The following is a 15,061-nucleotide window of genomic DNA, read 5'->3' as shown; positions in this document are numbered from 1 at the left end:
AACCGGCTGCTTCACAGCTCCATTTCTGCAGCTGTCCATGCCCTACTGAGGCACAGCTTGCAGCCTTCTCTTCCTCTAGGTCGTCTGCTTTGTGATACTGCTCCCAGCTGTGTTTTTCTTCTTCTGACGGCTGAGGTCACAGGAAAAAGCATTCTTTTTAGATGCAGTTGTATCTATTTAATGCCTCCAACTGAATACACAGTTAGCCCCTCTGAAAATACAGTGTGCAAGTAATTGAAATTCTGCCTCATTCTTTGAAATAATTGTGCAGAAGTTTAGTTACAGTGCAGATCTTCTACTGTTGCAGGGAAAATACTCCACAAAACTCTGGCATAAGGCATGAAGTCTGACAGTCGGCAGTGATCCCAGTATAGAATCTAAAAAAAGAGGCTTTCTTCTGCCTTTGTATTAAGGATCTGGCACTATTTAAGACAGTAAGATTAATGTTAAGATAAGATTTTTAATTTGCCCTTGTTTCTGCTACATCCTTAAAGTCAGTTCTGCATTCACTTTCCAATTCACTCCTTGCCAAATTAAATTTCATAATTTAAATAATGATCAATAGCAAAGCAGTTTCATATAAAGTCAGCATATTTGTTCTCTAATGTTTGTCATAGGTGGGTGAATTTGGCTTTGTAGCATGTAATTTTAAGTTGTCTTTGACCTAGTTGGACTGTGGCCCAGTTCATTTTGAATATGGCTAGACTAAACTTTTGGTTTATTAAAACAAACAAACACAACCCAGAATAAAATATTTTAGTTATTTCTATTGAGGCATCGTCTTCTCTCTATAATGTGTCATATAACATATGCATAGTAATATTATAAATTCATGTACCGTGATATGCATTGTGGTGTGTCGACATGGTGGACATGGAGTATTGCCTTCAATTTCAAATCAAGGATTAGATTTATGCTGTTACATGGGTTACTGCTAAATAAAACCACAGCTAAGATATGCCTTTTAGAATTACATGTAATAGACCTTACTGTTAAATTTTTAACCTCTTCCCTGGCATGGCTTTGGCCTCTGCCAACTGGCAAGCTCTCTTGGATGGGATGTAAGACATGATTCGGGGTAGGCAGTCTGGACAAAAGTGATCTGTCTTCTTTTATCTGATACAGATCTCCAGCACCAGCAGACTTTGTACCTTCAAACACTCATGACTGTCCATGTGAAAAAGCTATAAAAACTCCATTTGGATGGTCTGTCCACAGCTTTCATAGCATTTCAGATCCTTTAAAATGAAAAAAGAAAATCCAACTCAATAAAACCAAACCTGCAAAGAATGCTCTCTTTTCATACTAGTAGAAATTTACTGTCAGGTAACTGTTCACTATGGGTAAGAGCAATATAACCCTAAGGTATGAGCAATACTGTCACAAGCAAGTTGTTATAAAGACTGAATATAATCAAGAAATAAATTAAAATAAACAGATACTAATTTTACCTGTATTTTTCCTTTTCAAGGATATTTAAGCACAGTCAAGTGCATATTAAAAATATTGTAATTAATGGAAGTAAATACCCAATAAAAAGACAGTTTACGCATAAGTAAGGTGGGTATCGAAGGGTAAAGAACTATTGTGTAAGTCACAGGGGTCTCCCTTGCCTTGCAATTGGAAACCTGGCCATAAATGTTGTGAACAAGAAGCTACTTGTCTTCTATGTAATGTATATTGTTTTGTTACTTGGTTTTATTTAGTCTGGCAACAAATCACTTCTCTTATGAAAGGAAATGTGGGGATTTATTTATTATTACTCCTCATCAACCTACAATTATTACTATAACAGTCTGAGGACAGCACTTGCCTTACATCTCTTTGGCAAGCCCAGCAATCACTGGTTACTCATTGTATCCTTAAATACAAAGAGGCCACGTTGGGCATCCTACCTGGTTGTGTAAACAAAGCTTGTGGTCTTCATATCTTCATAACCCATCACCCTGTACAATCATTTGCATCAGTATAAAGTTGTGCAAAAGTATCAGAGGTTATTCTATGCATTCTATGTGGCTGCATTGATGATCTCAGGTGGAAGAAAAATTGCATTTGCTCCATAATAAGAAAGCTTATAGTAGATTATAATTATTGTGTTCTATTTTAAGACTCAAAACTAAACAACACTCAAAAGCAAAGAAAACAAAGCTAAATTAAATACCTAGCCAAAACACTGTTATGTTGATTTTAAAGATGGATAATTATAGCAGTAATATATTTAGAAGGTTCTTGTTCATCATTTTTTTTCCATCCATGTATGAAGGCACTGCAGTTCTGTATATGATTTTTTGTTATCATTTTACCAGCTGGGAAATGTCATGTAATGGTGAAAAGGACTTTCTTTTGTTACACTTTGAGTCACAACCTCCGAGTTATGGTTGTCAGCTGTCTCTTCCAGATCTACTTCTACAGAACTGCTGCTTGCTCTACTATTCCATCTTACTTGTGCAGATAGCCTTGCAGAAGTACAAGCCTTTCATTTGTACATGTGAAACTTCATCCTGGTTTTTGCACCCTTTCTACAATATTTCACGGTAGATGAAATTCTAACCTGGCAGCCCTTCCCAATTTGACTTTTCATGTTTTATGTAATGTAATATCTGTAGTCTCTACTCAATCATCTAATGAAAATAATACCAGACCTACCTTAGACCCCATTTGACACATCTAGTTGGAAATGTGGACCATTGATAACTGCTCTCCAAATATGGCTCTCCCAACACCTGTGCATTCACATTACAGTAGATCATTTTCTAAACTATATTTTGTCTGTTCTTTTGAGTGTATCATCTGAAACAGTGTAAAGCCTGAGACAGTAATGTATGACATCTGTTGTTTCTCTCCTGTCCACAAGACTTGCTACGCTATCATAAAAGTAAATCAGTTTGGTCTGATATGATATGCTTTTGACAAGACCACCCTGGATGCTATTCACGTCCTTGTGGTCTTCTAGTAACATTTTTTTTTCTCTGATGAAAAGTTCCTGACTTTTTCCAGGAACTGAAGTTAGGATAACTGCTCTACAATTTCCTGGACCACCAGTCTCTGGAATTTCTTCTGTATTCCACAATTTCTCAGAAAAGTTATTACTAATGGCTCTGAAATTTCTTCATCTAGTCCTCTAAGTATACTAGAATGAATATCCTCAGGTGATCGCATTATGAAATGATTCAGTTTATCTAAGATTTGAATTTGTTCTTTTCTTATTTTACCCTGAATTTTCACCCTACTTTAGCTTCATAGCATTAGAGGCACAATGTGGGTGAGAGTGAAAGAACAGGTTTCTAAAGGCTAGATTCTGCCAATTTTAAATATGCTTAGCTTTTTACCCATGGAACATTGTTCCTTAAGTCATTGTGACTTCTTGCAGAGTAAGGGAAACACCTTTGAAAGAGATGGAGGGACAAGGACAGTGGAACAGACAACACACACAGAGGCATACCAAGCCAATCACATCTATACAGGAGGAGTCATTTGTACACGTGGATATAGAGATACACACTTGAAAAAGTGGGGAGAAAAAGTGATCACATACTCTGGAACATAAATTCCCAGGTGGAAGGACAGAACAGCGTGTGCAAATCTACACAATTATAGTTTACTTTGTGCTGTCTGGCTAGTTTGAGTATTTGCAGAACTAACAATAACGACACAATTTCTTTGAATCTCACCCTAAGGAAGACAGAAGCTTAATCTTACCTGAATTTAGTAATTTTTTAATGCAAACATTAATCCATAACACAGTGCTCTTAAGTTTCCTTTTAGGCAGCGGGGGGAAATACTTGTGGCACTGGTAATGTGCTTCTGCTTTAGCCATCTATGTTCAGGTGAGATGAATCGTGTTCTAAAGCTGTTCATTTCTCTCCATTGACTATAAAGGGAACATAGACAACTGGCTTGGATGAGGATATCCACAGTTCATCAGACTAATCCCACTCATTGCTAAAGTTCCATTATTGCTAATGGTTCCATCAAGCCTCACATTCCCCTTGCACATGGCAAGTGTCTGTCTAACCACATTGCACTTTTAGAGTTAACTCCAAGGAAGAGGAGGCTGAGGCTTCCTGTCTTGAGCAACTGGTTGGCCCAATAGAGGCCAACTCTGCTCTTCCTTCTATAGACAGGATTAAAGGCCTGTGCTCCTTATTTGCTCCAAATGCACACACACACACACGCACACATGAACACTCACATGTACATCTCTGTGTGTATGTGTATACACACTTCCTAATTATGTTTAAAGAATTACTCTTCTCACACTTGCATATATATATACACACTGTTCTTAGCAACGGAGAGGAAGTACTCACTTTCCCTTTTCATGTATAAGAGCTTCTGCTTCCATCAAACCTCCTGTCAGCACAATTGAAGAAAGTATATGTAAACCTCAGCTTTGGAACTATGTTCTCCTACTTTGACTTTTTCCACACTGCCAGATGTTCCTCACTTCATTTTACATGGATTCAATATCCTTGAAGTTTTGCTTGGAACTTCCAGTTTTAAACATAGATTCAGGCTTAGTCAAATCCCTTCCCGAACAAACGTGGTAAACAATCACATTAATGGTTTGGTTTTTTTAACTTCCCTCATTCCCCCCTCTCCTCAATTTTTTCATATTCAACCAAAATTTGGCCCAGATTAATCTTATAATATCATAGGTTTTGATGAAGTTTTCTGCTGGTAACAAACATGAAATCTAACAAAATATTCCTAGTGTCTGTTCTGTTATAGATATTTCATATAGCTCTGGTAACATTGTATGACTTTGAAATAGATGAAATTTGCCTCTTGCTTCAAATAAGTTCAAAGTATTAACAAATGCATTTGTTGTTCTCATCATTAAACACACTCTGTAAGTCCTATTACAGCAGTCAAGGATAGCTATCTCAAAATCAAATACCTGCTCTTCAAATTCACTAACTAGCAACAGAACTGTAGAGCTTCCCTCACTTCAATCTTAAAGTCTAACATGAAACATCTCTTTAAAAAAGTATTCCTGACACCAACAAAATCTACTTCATATCAGCATGCTTTTAATAACATTAAGTGAAACCTTCTCCATGTTCAACTTCAATGCATTAGAATCAAGAGTAATGCCACTTTTAATTAAACTAGGTATTGCAAAGGATCTGTGCTCTCTTACATTTATCCATATAATCTTATTTCATATTTTGCCCACTGAGGCATGTTTATTAACAGTGCTACAGAGATTTTGGCAGCAGGGCTTCTTAGATCTTCTAATAACCTTTTGAGACTAAGATTGCTTCCTTTCATACTCTACCAAATCCTCTACCTTTAAGGAATGTTTCACTTTATTCAAAGCCTTTCTTTTTTCTTTGACTACCCTTTAATAATTATTCTGCTAAAAAGTAGTGATGAATTGCTTTGCTCCTTACACAGTCTAGAAATAGCCAAAACAGGCCACAGGCATACCCAGAGAAAAAGCTTCTTTGTATTGTCAGTGACAGTTTCCATAAATTCCTTGAAATGGAGAAAATAAAAAGAGATCTAGGCAACCTTTTGAACTCTATCTTTTCTCTACCGCTGTATCAATTTAGAAGGCAGCCATAGATGAATAAACATTGGAAAACGGTCACTCCACCTCTAGTAAAATCGATTTTATACTGTAAAGCCAAACTCTAATATTTACTCCCAACTTTCTGCAAATTTATGTCTTGTTGATGTCTGAGCATTTAGCAGTAAAATTGTTAAACCTACTCCCTAACCACCATATCAAGTGGATCATATTATAACCATCCATTATTTTTTCTCCTCAAAATTTTTTTCTTATACTTTTGCTCACAGCCAAGAATTTGTGTATTAATTTCTTATCATAGTTTCCAGTTATGAAATGTTTTTATATGTTTAGAGCTAAGTTTATCCTGTGTGAATGACATTTGATTGGTAAGGATTTGCCCTTTTAATAGACAACTTCTCAATTTAAGTTTGTTTCAGTGTAATCGTAGTATAATCTCAATAATTTTTGATCTTCCATAATGAAAAACCTAATCAATAGATATATTTGTAGTAACTATTGATAAGTATTGACTTATCAGTTTCAGTTTATTTATAATATTTATTAAAAGTATTAAAATACTGTTATAATCCTAGTCACTCATTTCCCATTATAAAAATTCTCTGCTTAGATTCCACACCCAGACTCTCCATTCCCGCTTCCATTGCCCAAACCAGTCAAGACCAGTTGCAATGCTCTTTTTAACGCCCCTGCATTTCTTGTGACACTGGCCAGGTTCTTCCCCAGCACTTCTCTAAAACATGTAAAATCTACCCCTCCGTGTCGCCAGGAAGAAGCAATGACAACAGCAGTAGTCCAGTATGTCCTCTACCTTTTAGAGGTGTGCTCTGTCCCACCTCTGGACAATTCATGGCAGGAGGAAAAATTTTCTTGCATTTTGTATGTGTTAGTCTTCACACAGGAAAATAGGGATCAAAGATAAAACTAATCACTTCTGTGCTTCAGAAAATCCATGATGCTACTATTACAGGAATGAGAGAAAGAAAGAAAGAGAGAAAGAGAGAAAGAGAGAAAGAAAGAGAGAAAGAAAGAAAGAAAGAAAGAAAGAAAGAAAGAAAGAAAGAAAGAAAGAAAGAAAGAGAGAAAGAAAGAGAGAAAGAAAGAAAGAAAGAAGAAAAGAAAAGAAAAGAAAAGAAAAGAAAAGGAAAGAAAAGAAAAGGAAAGAAAAGAAAAGGAAAGGAAAGAAAAGGAAAGGAAAGGAAAGGAAAGGAAAGGAAAGGAAAGAAAAGAAAAGAAAAGAAAAGAAAAGAAAAGAAAAGAAAAGAAAAGAAAAGAAAAGAAAAGAAAAGAAAAGAAAAGAAAAGAAAAGAAAAGAAAAGAAAAGAAAAGAAAAGAAAAGAAAAGAAAAGAAAAGAAAAGAAAAGAAAAGAAAAGAAAAGAAAAGAAAAGAAAAGAAAAGAAAAGAAAAGAAAAGAAAAGAAAAGAGAAAAGAAAAGGGAACCCAAAGGCGGTTCATGGCTGTACTCCAATTCCTAAGTAGCAATAAATGCTGGAATGAGTTGAAGAATTTTTCCCTTTTTCTTTTACAGAGGGAATCCTTAGGTGGAAGAGAGCCAGCATAACTGTATTTCACTACCCTGTTACCATCCTTCCCTGTAGGAAGAAAAGGAGCTCTTGAGACATATGTCCTGGAAAAGCAGGAAGACCCCTTGTTGTCTGAGAGTACCAAGATAAATATATGTTCAGGAGACCTAAACAGACAAACAGGCCAACCTCTTTTTGACCCCCAAACAAACAATCATAAAGTTTGTTTAAAACCATGCTTGTCTTCCCATATGACCCTGCTGTAGACCACAATGACTACAGCATTTAAAATTCAAAAGCTTTAAGACCACCACCCTCAGAATACATTAAGAGAGCAAATGTGGTTCTCATTATTCTTGAAAGCAGTACAGAGAAGGAATGCTTTCTGCAAAATGCCAATTTAAATTCTGTTAAGCATTATAATCTCAAACAATAAAATGAAGAACTCAGATGAACAAAACCATGAGCAACCTGGTCTGAGTTCTAAGCTTTGAGCGCTGGTTTGGACTAGAAGACTTTCAAAGGTCCCTCTCAACATTAAATATTCTATGATTTCATGATTTTAAAAACTACATATTTATATACTAATATGCAGAAATGTCTTCCTCTAAGCATAGTTTAGGAGCATCTCTGGATTTTATATCCCTAAATTTCTATTAAAAAATAGCTCATACAGCTACTCTCTGTTTTATAGTGACATCATAAATCATCTTTCCTCTTCTTTCAAACCCAACCATACACCTGGAGGACAAGAAAAAAAAGTAAAACCTATTTCAAAAGAAAACAAAGCACAACAGTGTTGCATGAAGTGGGAATCTCTATCTTCTTACTTTCTGGGATTTAAAAATGTTAGTCTGCTGCTCCTACAGAGCTCAGACAAACTGAGCAAATTTTCCATTCTCTTAAAAATTATTTCTGGGCTCATGTGGTATGATATCATTCTCCTGTGTATCCTAATGGCTTTTCTCATGAGACATAACATTGAGGCCCTGGCTTTAGCTAAAGTGGAAGAGACACTTATTCAGCTTCCAAACAACTGAGTAATGACTCCCTGAAGGAATCACTCAAGGATAATTTCAGCATGAACCCACCTGTTGGTCATGTTGTATATGTTTCTTAGCTCACCAGACATGAAGATTTCCGTTTCTGTAGTTGATATGTCCTTAAATAAATGCAGATAGTTTGGTGGATTTTTGTTTTGTTTTGTTTTGTTTTGTTTTGTAACAAGACATGCTAAATAAACAGGATCTCAGAATATAGCAAATTTTAGGCCATTAAAAAGTGCATATTTTTTTATGCCAGTAATAGTCATATCTTTTACAGGAAATTGAATTCTGTTTCCTTGAACTTTCTTTACCACTTACACATTATTTGAAATCCTTATTCTCAGAGTAGCTGTGTTACAGCAGGATCTAGATAGGTACTGATACACACACTCAGGATTTTTAGCTGTACCTTCTGGGGAGTAAAACAGGAAATGGAAAAACATCCTGAAGTATGTTTTAAATACAAAAAGGTTTTCAAAGATAAGAATGGACAGCACAGAAGTCACAAAAATATTATGTCTGCCACCAGCTGTTCAGATGTCTTAAAATCTCTGGACTCTTAGCTTCAGGGCTTGGAAAAGGCAGCCTAGTCTCAAGTTATTGCTGCTAAATACAGAAAGCCAATATTACTGAGCTTCAGGACACAGAGGGTCAAGGATCAGCTCCTGTCTAAGGCAGTGATCTGTTGTGTCACTTTCCAGGTTTTTCTGTCTCTATAAGCCTTCCAACCCTTTGTCCTGTAAGCTTGTCAGTGCCAAGATGGTGACTGGCTGTCATTCTTCCCAGTGCCTGTCATAGTAGGCTACTGATTTCGGCTGGGATTTCTAGGCAGCACTGTAATGCAAATGAGACTAATACAGTTTTGTGAATATGTTTCACATGTGTAGAAATGTCTCTATCCAGCTCTTTTATGCTACTGCTCCAGTAGCAGTTAAGCAATGTCTGAGTATAGAGCAGAGGATAAGAAGAGGAAAAAAACAACTTCGGAAACAAGCAGTGTGCGTACAATATACCATAACATACCATATACAAAATGCCATGTCATATTATGCTGGCTTAGGAAGACAGAATGAAGAGCTTGAATTCAATTCAGGAAATTATAGAGGAACCTGTAGAGGTGATGTGAGAGTGAATGGATGCAAAACTAAAATAAAAGGTAAGCAATTTTTTTTGCAGCAGAATGATGACTTTCCATGCACACACCATTGATAAATGCCAAGGCCATTTCTTATGGCATGTGGCATTGATTGGGTGAAAAAACCTTGTTAGGCCTTAATATTTGTAGTGTCTAAGCAAGAAATGTTAGACAACTAGCTGTATTTCTGGATTACTCCCCTTCTTTTGTGCCTTATATTCCATGTGAAATATGAACATGCAAATTTGGTTATTTGTATTTCATGTTCAGTGGATTTCACAGTAACGTGACACCAACATTACAGTCTTAAAACCTTTAATGAGTGACTTCACAGTATAATAACCCTGTAAATTAACCAGTCATTCTTACTTTTAATTTCTGCAGTGAGGGTAGCTGAGAAAAACTAAAAATTATTGATATCTTGTCAGCCTGTCAGGACTTGTCTACATGGGAAATTATTTCTCAGGAAGTCCATGTAATAATTTACTGGAAACCAGCTACACTGAGCTAGTCTTTGTGCCTGTGCCTGGGTACTCGTTCAGTGTGCAACATGTAAGGCATTTCTGCTTCAAAGAAGGATAAGGTAATTCACATAAAAATCCATCATGCTATCCTAGTTTAGAACATGGGAATGAAAAGAAACACCAAACTAGCTACAAAGAGTGAGCTATAGTCTGGAAACCATGCAATTGCTTTAGAGATAAAGTGCATCCATTTACTAGGAAAGATTTTTAGCTTGGCCATAACCTGCACTAACACCTCTGTTTAACATTTGGAATGGAATTGGCTTGTTTGTAGCTGCATCAGATTATGGACAAAAGAATAAATCTTCCTCTGCATCAGTCCACCCAGATGTACCCTCAGAGTTCATTAAGGGCAATCACAGGAGGCAGAGAACGGAAAGGTAACAAGACAGAGTAGCTAAAATACTATAAATTCACACCTAGATGTATAGACAAACCCAAATTTATTCTTAACTGCAGCAGAGTCTAGAGTCTATGCTTACTGTTGCAGCTGTTGTTTGTTATAGTAGTTAAGGATTTAAATGCCACTTTATCACTGTTACATGAGATGAATTCATAAACTGTTCAACCACAGGCATCAGTGCATCCAGCATTCTAGTAATATTAAGTCATCATATATAACTCTTCTGTTAAATTTGAGAAAAAATAATAAAATAGATGTTCTTTTTTTTTCAACTATGATGAAACCAGTTAAAGACAACCGTGGACTAAAATTTGTGTATAATTTCATAATTATTTAACTCAGTAAAAACACTGATGTTTTGATGTCCTCTTGTCTTTGATACTTGGGAAATAAGATTCAGACGACAAGGAATGGGAGTCATTTTCAGTGACTGAAAAAATGGCAGAAACTGCAAAATGAGACAAAAACAAGCAATTGGAAGAATCTAAATGACAAATACAACAGATGAAAATGCAAATATGAGATCTACTCAGCTTTTTCATAAAGTCCTGTGTAGAAGGGATTTATTTTGATAGTATACTGTTACATGCAAAGGAGTGATATATTGGTTAATAGAAAATTGCTCTATTTAATTCCAAGACTATCAGCATTTCTGACACTAAACAATAGATCATTGCAAATCTATATATGAACCATCATAAATTGTATATTTTGAATATGTATTCACTCCTCTAAGCAGATAGCAATACTGTATACTTCATTGCATATCATACCTGGGTACATACAGAAATAAAATAGAATTGTAAGAGATACGTGGCTACATCAGGCAGAAACAGAAAGTAATTTTTGTTCTATAAAAGCATCTAAAATAATTTTTGACCAGGAGAAAGCAATTGAAATTTTTATTTCATTTAAAATATGTATAGTATCTTCGAAAGTAGTATTTCAATTTATAAGTGGAGACTTTTGTTCCAAAAACTGAAATAGAAATTGTTGCCATTTAATAAAATAAAAAAATCCAAAATTATTTTTAAGTTCCTCCTCCAGCAAATATGGTTATATGGCATTTTCATAGTAAAAATTATTTCAGTTAAAAAATTGTACTCTAGTACACTGAAGTGAGATAGTGTTGCTGAAGATAGGACTTTAAAAATATGTGAATTTGAGCTACGTTAAACACAACATAGTTGTGTTCACTTTCAGGGCCCATCATGTTTTTCTTCATAATGTTTGTTATCCTAAGTGTGGTATCAAAAAGGTAATTTCCAACCAACCGATTGTGATGAAAACAGAATTCCAAAATTCTCCGTAGCTTTCCTTGCGCTTCAGAAAATACTCTGTAAATATCTTTAAAGGTATCTGCCTTTGCTACTATTTAAATTTTACAGATTACCTTATTCTTTTTGCTGTCAGCCAGTGTGACACTTGTGTCACGTCAATGCAATATTGCTCCTTAACCTGTGTACCCCATTTGTGCACGTGCTGAATTTCTGACATTGTAATCACCGTAATTAAAAATAAATAATTATAGCAATTGTAGAAAATACCAATATAAAATAATTTAATTTAAAATAATAATAACAACAATAAAACTAGTGGATAAAAGTAATTCTATATAATGCATTGTTTTGTAACCTTATAAATGGATAGCAACCAGAAAATCAGATGGTCTACTAATTCAGGGTCCTTCAGCTTCATACCCAGAAAAAGAGCTCCCCAAACCAAAATCACATGCAAATCGTAATTGTTAATCTCTTGGGTGAAAAACTGGCACAGAGGGAAGAGGTAAAGCTCTTCATAGATCAACCTGTGAGCTTGCAAATAGAAATATGGAGGGAAAAGCAAAAGAAAGTCCAGAGTGATGATCGTTTCATAGCACAGGTGTTTGCATTTCTGTAGTGAATAAAGTGAATAAAGTGAATAAAGCTGTATGCTTGCACACAAAATCACGAAAAAGAAAACCTGTTATATAAATGTATGGATGTTGCTCAGGATGATGATATTAGTACAAGTGTGGAACTTCAGGTAATTCAGCTCCACTGCCGTATTCCTAAATAATAATTCTGGATAATGACTGAGAGGATGTCCTGGGGGGTGGTGAGCGAAGAACATGGAGCTGTAATGGACATTTCTGAAATCAGAGTGGGATTTAAGTGGCATACCTGTCCAGGCCCACGTAATTTGGGTGGTACTTAGTGCAGGCTGATTGTGCCTCAAGTACCAGGCATCCCATTGAAGCGAATACATGGCTCTCATGTGATAAGACTAAGTGTTGGAATCAGTTATTTTCTCTATTTCTCTCCCCATTTTTCTTTTGCTGATAACTCAGCAAATGCAAAAATTACATTAAAAGAACAACAAAACATTTTGATTCCCTAAAAGCGTGGATCAGTTGTATAAGTAACTACAGTTGAGGTTGCTTTTTTTTTAATTGGAGTTGCCTAAGAAAGATGTAAGATAATAAGATATCACTCTTCCTATCGTAAATTGTATAGAATAGCTTTTCTACTGTAGTCCTGGAGACACTAACCACATAGAAAGATGCATTCTTATTTCAGTCTATATTACTATTCTATTCCTTTAGAGGAACTTGCCTGTGTTTACAATATCTTATTTAGTTGGAATTTGTTGTAGTGCAAGTAGTGAAATACGTCATTTTAGAGGGAGACAGTGGAAATTATTATCTATATGAGTATGTGTGAATCTGCGCATACAAAGTGCTTCTAAAAATAAAGCAAATAGCATATTTGTGATCAGAATTTTTGATGCTGGGTACTGGTGTGTGTTCAAACTGTACCAGGGAGAAACTCTTTTACTTAATTTTCTAGCTCTGTGAGGTTTTCTAGCTCATCTACTTTTAGGTTGATTTTTGCCCCAAAGCCCTCAGGTTTGTATCTCATCTAAAAATCATTTGACTCTATTTAGTGGAATCATGAATGTTCTCATTATCTGTATAAACACTGAATGCAATTCAAAGCCTGCAATGCTTCTGGCCTCAGCGATTTAAAACAATAACACAATTAAGGAGAAAGTTACTCACTTTCTTTGAAATCATTGGTCAGCTGGGTATTCTTTGAGTGTGATGGGATACGTAGACACAATCATTTCCAGTTTTTTCACTCAGATGGCAATGTTTTGGTGGTAATTATATTCTGTGAAGTTCGTTATTGAATATCTTTAGTCACTTTTTATACATTATTTTTACTCCAGGGTACTTTTATCTGTTCAGACTTTTTAATTCATTATTTATTGTTATATAGTAGCACTGTTTGAATTACATTAATTATATTCTATGGTTCTTGTAATAAATTCAAAGTTTTATATTGGGAAGAGGCAACACATAGCAGTAAAGAATACTACCAGACTAGGAGAGTACAAATTAAACTGAAAGTACATCGTTCCTTAGTGTCTAATCTGCTAAATATTTAATGTTTTTCCAGACAGCTTGGTTAAAACTTAATCCATTAAAAAGCAATGTAGTTCAGAAACTTACAATTAGACAGGCTAATAGTGTTAGTATACTTATTAAGTTTATTTCTTGCAGTTGCTCTGTTTGGAGTTCCATTCACTTCTAGAACAGAATCTAGGATAAGAATGCAAAGATCAGTAACTGATAGATTTACAATTTTCAACAATACTTGATTGGAAAAGAGGAATATAAATGGACTTAAGCTGCTGTTAAATACTACCAAAACATTAATAAAATCAATCACAACTTCAGAGCTCCCAATTCCCTTCCATAATTAAACCTTGTGAGACACATGCTCACTCTTTCTCTCAGTGGGCACAGATATAAAACCCAGAGAAGAAAAGAAGTAGGTTGTTTTGATTTCTTAGCTAAATGATCGCTTCATTCGCTGCAGATATGCGGAGTTTTAGGATCAGCTGAAGAAATGCTGCACTGGGAATCACTTTCTAAGGTTGCCCTCCCTTAGAGACCCTGCTGCAGTAAGTTCTCTCACAGGGATTTCTCCCCATCACATTTGGTTCAGCAAATGATGTTCTTGTGTCTGCAAATGCATGAAAGCTTATGTGTAAGGCCCAGGTATGGCTGTGTAATCTCCTGAATAGAAGGTCAGTGTCTAAGCAGATTTAGCAGCATAAAAAGCATGTCTATGCCTTCTCCTACAAACCAGAGTGACTTCTGCAGTTACTGAATCAAGTACCAGCAGCAGCGTGGCTCTGCTAGTACGATGCTGTGCCTGAGTGGGTAAACCCTACCCCTTACCTGCTGTCAGAGCTGTAGTGAGTGTGTTTGTAAGTTTTCTGACCAGTGTAGCCAGAATGAATTTGCATCTGCCTAAAAAAGGCCTAATAGATACATTTTTAATCTTACTGAAAGCTTTTGGGCTATAGGAACTCTGGAGATTACATCAACTTTTCAAAATAAGATATATTCTCCTGTATTAGCCGAATATACTGGAATAGATTTGTGACCTTTTTAGTAGTACTTGAGTTCAAATCCAGTCATATGATGGTTGACGTTATTTCTAATGGCTACATCTCTTTTAGTTTGAGATTTGACCGTGTAAGCTTATTTTAGGAGTTTCAGTTAACTAGTTAATAATAAAGATAATGATATTTTTTTGTCTTCTCAAGTGTGATTACAGGGCATGATGAATGCAACTGTGTTATTCCAATGAAGAATACATGTCTACATGTTTTGAAATCAATGATTTTTGTCAAAAGCATAACTGACATATTTTAGTTAGTATTGCAACAACTACAAGTAGTGTCTGTATTCAAGAGGGGTTAATATGCCTTTTGAATGAAGATCATGTTAAACCTGAAAGCTAGGTGCTTGATATCAAAAGTGTGCTTGATATTTTGAATAATAAAGATACATTGATAAATTTTGCAGGCCTGAACTCTGTAAGAAAATATAGTACAAGG

The sequence above is a fragment of the Phalacrocorax aristotelis genome, chromosome 3, assembly GCF_949628215.1.
Source record: "Phalacrocorax aristotelis chromosome 3, bGulAri2.1, whole genome shotgun sequence".
NCBI classification, from domain to species: Eukaryota; Metazoa; Chordata; class Aves; order Suliformes; family Phalacrocoracidae; genus Phalacrocorax; species Phalacrocorax aristotelis.
This window is presented reverse-complemented; position numbering follows the sequence as displayed.